Source organism: Petaurus breviceps, unplaced genomic scaffold (assembly GCF_028583685.1).
Source record: "Petaurus breviceps papuanus isolate PSGF00001 unplaced genomic scaffold, PetGlider_PUasm1.0 90625, whole genome shotgun sequence".
In the NCBI taxonomy this organism is placed as follows: Eukaryota; Metazoa; Chordata; class Mammalia; order Diprotodontia; family Petauridae; genus Petaurus; species Petaurus breviceps.
This window is the reverse complement of record NW_027187289.1, coordinates 3,604,192-3,610,515: the sequence shown is the minus strand read 5'-3', so window position 1 is coordinate 3,610,515 and position 6,324 is coordinate 3,604,192. Positions and strand designations below refer to the sequence as shown.

Here is a 6,324-nt window from a genome sequence, read left to right as displayed (position 1 = left end):
CTGATTAACATGCTGCTGACACTTGCTTTTAGTTTCCTGGGATCCTAGCAACAGCGCACAAAGGCGCGGGATTGTCCCGGGCTCCGCGGGGACACGGGACAGCCTTTGATCTGCCACCATTACAGTCAGACAGCGCGACAGACAGACAGACACAGGGCAGCCAACCAGGGAACGGGCAGCGGTCGCGGTAGCCTCGATATCTCTCTATTTCGTGCCGGCTTACCTCCTGAACCCAATTCCTGCGGCCGGGTGGAGCGAAGCAGGTGTTTCTCCTCCCTCTTCCCCTCAAAAAAGACATCCCTTTCCCCAAGGAGAAAGAAAAAACAAACAAACCAAAAAACTAATATCTGTTGGGAGCCTGGGGACCCAGAAGCTCAAAGGAGGGTGCGCACAGCCTCACACACGTGTCCTGGTGGGTTCCCAGGCCCATGATGTTTGGGGTCCCAAGAGGGGGGGAGTGCTTGTTGCTGGGCCACATCGAGCCTCAAGAGGACCAGCTGTGCGCACGCCTGGGTTTGGGGACCAGAACCCGAGCATCCTGGAGGGGCTCGGGGCTCCGGTGAGGGGCCCATAAACGTGTTCTTTCTGCAACAGGGGGTCCTCAGCCTTGCTCCTCTGGAGCCGTCCGGCCTACCTTCTCCTCTCTCACCCCATATTCCGCCTGGGGAGTTGTTAAATAAATGCAAGAGGAGAATTCTGCCCAACACTCAGCACACTGGGGAGAACGGTTTGGGACCCGACGTGGGCAACGCCGAGAGGCGCTCTTGTCCCCGTCTGACGAGCACACACACACAGGCGCACATACACATCGAACCCAGACCCAGTGTGGCGGATTTGGTTTCCTTTTCTTCCTGAGGTCTCTCCTTAAAATACACCCAGGAGTCCGTCAAACTCCAAGGACTTAGTGGGCCGGGGGAGCCGGGCTGGCGGAGGCATGAAAAACTATTCCCTGTATTAAGACAGGGGTGACCCAGGGCCCTTCAAAGTTCTTCCTCCGAGAAGGTGGAGGAATGACACATTTCGTTGCTTTCCAAGAAGAGGCTGCTAGCATTGGGTATAACGGGGCATGGAGAGGTGCGTAGGATTTAAAGACTTTGTCACGCTAACTGTCCACATTCCCGGACCCACTCGCGAGTTTCCTGAGATGGGGTCACGCATACGCGCTGCCCGGGCCTAAGCGGGCAAGCTTCTAAGCAGTTGCCTACAAACTGGTGGTCTTCCCTCCACCGCAGCTCCGCGGAGGGACAACTGGGCGATCCAGACGTGCGTCCCGGAAGGATCAGCGTAACCATCAGGGATCCCGCGAGCCCAGCGCAGGCCTTTCGGTGCACCCGCCAGTCGTGGGGAGCACACAGCCAAGTAGAGAGTGCACTCGACTAGGCACGTCGGGGACTCAAGGTACGCTGCACTGGACAAAGTTTTGCGCGCTCTCTCTACTTTTTTGAGAAAGAAATCGACAAACGCGCATATCATAGTATCTGGGGGAAGAGCCCAAATCTCCAAAAGATATCTCGAAGTGTTCCAGCAGACTACAGGCTTGCGTATTTGATAATTTTTTTTTTTTAATCAAAAACCAGACAAGTCAGGTTTGGATGATTCCGTCCCGTCTCACTGATCGATCACTTTAATTTCATCACCTATCATTGTGGGTGATTCGTTAGGAAATGCCTTGGCAGTTATTGAGTAGTATTAAAAGAACAACAAGCAACAAAAAGCCCCACAAAAACACATAAGGGACCTAACCACACCACCCCAGCATTCAGGTGCTAACCTACTTATTTGAAAGTAATTTATTTTCCATTTTTCCACATTCTTCCCTCTAACACCCCCCCCCCCCCCCCAATCCTGAAAGAAAGAATAAGGGCTTTAACATTTAAATGTTGTGGTCTGGTAATTACTTTTTTCCCCCTCACTTTTCCCTAAGTTCCAATGTGAAAACCTCACAGGGGGGTCTTTGCTGTGGAAGGACTATAGTCCCCAATCCAGAGCACAAGATCTGCAATTACAAACCCATTAGGTGCCCCTTGCTAGCATTAATATGCACAAAATCCTGCTGTTAATCTTATAATCTGTTTTGTTTCATCAATTGCCTTCCTAGCACTAGGGGGAAAAGGAATAAAAAATGGAAAACATTTCAAGCATCCTAAGGTAAACTGAGCCTATAAAAGCAGATTTTCCTTAATATGAAAAAAACATGAAACTCATTTTCCCCTCTTATGGACACGTTAAAAAAACCCCCCAACAAATCTAACAACAACCCAATATCCAAAACATCAAAGGTCAATTTCCCCAACAAAATTAATAAGAATTCATAGGGTGTTAATAATAATACCTTAGCACATATACATTTTAAAAGCATCAATCTGTTCTCTCTAACGAAGCAAAATATATCATGGAACAATGTCACTGTCAAATGCAAATCAGAGTCAGAAATGAGTACACTTCAGTACCCTAGAGGAAGAGCATCTTAATACTGTTTATTTAGAAGGAACACCTTTTAAAAAAATTTTTTTGATTTTTTTTTTTTGCCAGAAAGCCCAAGGAAGGGACAGACAACGTTCCTTGGCCCTTATATTTAACATTTGAGAATATGAAGTGCGTTTGACTTGAATGCTTTCAATTCCCTAGGAACTTTGTAACTTCTGAGTCTGCAGTGGACATGCTAGAGTACCCTTTCTCACAGCATTTCAATAATACATGATTGTATTGATATAATCCTCCATACAATAAAATGAGGTTGTCACAGATTGTCATTAAGACCTCAGTAAAACAATGAAGACATTATTGGGAACCCCCCCTCAGGCGAGGTATTAGGGGAATAAAACAATCTACACCACACGGGTCCTATTGAGATTAATGAAAAAATTATGCAAAAAAAAATCTCATTTTCATTTTCCTGTGACAGGGCTTTGAATATATACAGTCCGCCTTGCACCGCACCTGATGATTTATTAAACTAATCTATGGTGATCACCACCAATGTCCTCAACTCAATCTTGTCCCAGCTCATTTTCTAAGTAATTGTTTCTCATTAGTTCTGATAATGTTTTAATAGTGTTACCCATAATTTAGTCACCCAAGAATTAATAACAGGGGGGTAATATGCAAAAGAGGGTTATGATGAGCTACAGAAAACATAAGCAGGTATAGTCTTTAATTAATCAGATTAGCCTCAAGGTCCTACTCTTAGAATACTTTATTTAGCTCCGAGGAGTTGAGTGAAGACTTTATTTTCACATAGAATGCATTAATTTCTGTCAGGCACATTAGAGATGCATTTTTTTCTGTTTCCCCTCCCCCCTTCTTCTTCTGGATGCACCCTTATACCTAGGATGGCAACAAAATGTCAAGAGTGGAAAGATGGTAGGGAACCCCATGGATGTCTTTTGTCTTCCCATGACTCCAGATACTGGAAATTGGTGCACCAGTGCAGGAAGGACACAATTCCCCCCCCCCCCTTAAGTTCTCTTCCTGGAATACAAGGAAAGGCTTTGTCTTAGATTTGGTACTTTTATCCAGATTTTGGGCATTTTGTTAAATCTTCTGGTCACAATCCTAAAAGGCTCTGATGGCACCCATCCTGATACCGTGGTATAGAAAATGACTACTGAAATATGAGTGAGACGTGTATACCAACCCTTTCTGGAGATTTCAGTGCCACAACAACATAGGTTTTAGAGCTAAAAGGGACCTCCATCATCTTACAGATGAGGGAAATAGTACCCAAAGAGATAAAGTAGACTTGCATAAGGTCACACATATTAATTAGTAGAGGAAAGATTCAAACTAAGGCCGACTCCAAATATAATGCCCTTTCCACCCTATCACCCTAATGTCTTGTTGATTCATTCAAGAAAATGCAACTCAAGATAAAAGGAGGTGATCATCCTAGACTGTGAAGCCATGTTTTTCTCTTTTACTGGTGTGCTTGATCAGTTCCACTCTCATTATAGGAGGTTCTGATGAAAAGTGTGTCTATTCAGATGTCTATATACTTATGGCACTTATGAAAGAGAGGTTCTAATAGTATCATTGGAAATCAAAGCATAGCTGAGATTGGCAGTGATCACTTGAAAGTTCAAGTGCCTTGGCACCTGAGCAAAAGTTCAGTCTCTTGTATAGTTGGGTGCCACCCATCCATAGGGCATCCCATTCCTTTGGGCCATCACTGCTTAGAGGAGAGATTGTTATCTACCCATGAAGGGTAGACCAAGGTAGTGGTGGTAGCTATGTTAGTTAGGCCACTGGCTTCTTTCTGGAAATACTTTTGTGTGTAGAGCCTATCCTAACATCATAAGGCATATCTTTTGTAGGATATAAAGCAGGAAGGGACCATAGACATAATTTACTTTCATCTCCTGGAAGCTAGATGGGGCAGTGGATAAGGCAGTGGATATGGAAAAGCTCAGGAAGAGCTGAGTGCAAATCCAATCTAAGACACCAGCCATGCAACTCTGCAAGTCATTTAATCTGTCTTCCTCAGTTTCCTTATCAGTAAATGGGGATAACAACAGCATTTCCTTCCCAGAGAGCAAATGAGATACTTGTAAAGTGCTTTGTAAACCTTCAAACAATATATAAATGCTAGCTGCTATTATTATTATTATTGTTAGTTGAGGAGAATGTGGCCCATGGAAGTAATATGACTTGCCCAAGGTCACAAAACTAGTAAGTAGTTAGGAAAAAAAAAAGAATTCAGATCTTCAAATCCAGTTCAATCTCACACAAGACTACCCCCAGTTTTGCTAAGAGCCAGACCTCGTTTTTCCTTTTAGACATTTTTAGCCCTTTCCACAGTGGATGGCACAAAACTTAATAAAATCATAGATTTGGAGCTGGAAGGAAAGCTTAGAAAACATCATACCCAGCTCCTTCATTTTACAAAACGAAAAAACGGAGTCCAAGAGAGCTTAAATGACTTGCCTAAAGCCATGCAGTTAATACATGTCTGAGGCAGCTCTTCTGACTCAAGGTACATCACTCATGTTGAGTGTTTGGGTCAGGTTCCTATTCCCTCTCCAAGACCTGTTCCCCTCAAATCAAACACCTTTTGGTTGCTTCTTGGATCCTCCTTTGGTCCTTTCCAGAGGGGATCTCAGTAGGTATCTGGGTCTTTGCTTCCTATTTCTTCACCCTCCTGAGCCCTACAAATGGGAATTCATGATCCACCTGACTTAGGCAAATCATTCCCTCAGTTTAAGAAGATTCTTATTCATACCCTTAATTTAAGGTGGAGTAGGGGCAGAATGGGATAGGGGTGGCACTGACCTCTTTCAAGGTTGGCTAGTGGGTGAAATGAGGGTCTGGTCCTGCTCCTTGGAAAGGTCAGGACCAGAGCTTCTTAATGAGCTGGATCATTCCTTGCTCTAAGCTTTCTCTTTCTATCCCAGCTTCAGGAACAGGAGCTGCTTGCTAGGAACTGAGCTCCCAGTGGAGCTGTTTGCTACCGCCCTGTCCTTTCTGGTTGCACCTTCCTTGTCTTGAGCGGTGTGGGGTGGGTGTGCGAGTGTGTAGTTTCAATCCATGATGCTTTTCTTTCTGCTCATATTGCAACTTTTATTCACATCCTCTGTTTCTATCAGAAACCAATTTGAGGTGAAAATTATTAAAATAGTTATTCAACAGCGAGAGCTAGGGAAGAAAGATCAGCCCCTGGTTGGGAGATGTCGTAGGGGCCATATAGGACATATGCAAAAGGGACATGGGGGAGGAGGAGGGGGTGGTCTGGAGAAAAATGAAACTAAAAAACAACTGTTTTCTATTTACAAATTTAAATAAACAGAACAGCCTTCCCCGTGGTGTTTGTCTAAGTGTAGCAGCATTGCTGCTGTGTAGGTCATGAAAAGGTTGGTGCAGAGTTTAAAACTTCCCATTCTGTTAATTTCTTAAAGAACAGTCGTTCAGAGTCTGGACACAAAAGCTCATGATTTAATGAGGAACAGAAACAAAATCTCTGATTGTTGGTGTTTCAAACTTCATTGGCGTCCTCTGGCAACCACAAGTTGATCCTCGGCGGCTTCAATACCCTTTAGCCTTCAATATAAGAGTACATGCTGAATAGAGAACAATGGCTGGTTGTTATGTTTATTTACCCTTACTACAAGCTGGGTTAACCTCTTCAAAACAGCTTTACTAAGCCCGTTAACCACACCGCCCATATGACCTGTAGCAGTATCTCTAATGTGATGCAAATCTGACTGGAGACCATATGCACCAGTTCAGCTGTATTGTGTCTTCTCAGAGTACAAGTTTATTGCAGACAGAGTCTTGTCCCCACCATACATTTACAGGGGGGGAAATAGCCTGAATGGCAAACTGTTAAAC

At 44.2% G+C, this 6,324-nt stretch overlaps 1 protein-coding gene across 1 annotated transcript in view; it reads right to left on the bottom strand.

The window, feature by feature from the left end:
* Positions 1-5,906: 5,906 nt before the first annotated feature.
* Positions 5,907-6,324, bottom strand: part of CLYBL (citramalyl-CoA lyase) — a 362,922-nt gene continuing 362,504 nt past the window's right edge. Inside the window, exon 9 of the mRNA XM_069064181.1 lies at positions 5,907-6,033. The gene's annotated coding sequence lies outside the window, so the exon portion shown is untranslated. The remainder of the gene's footprint in view (positions 6,034-6,324) is intronic.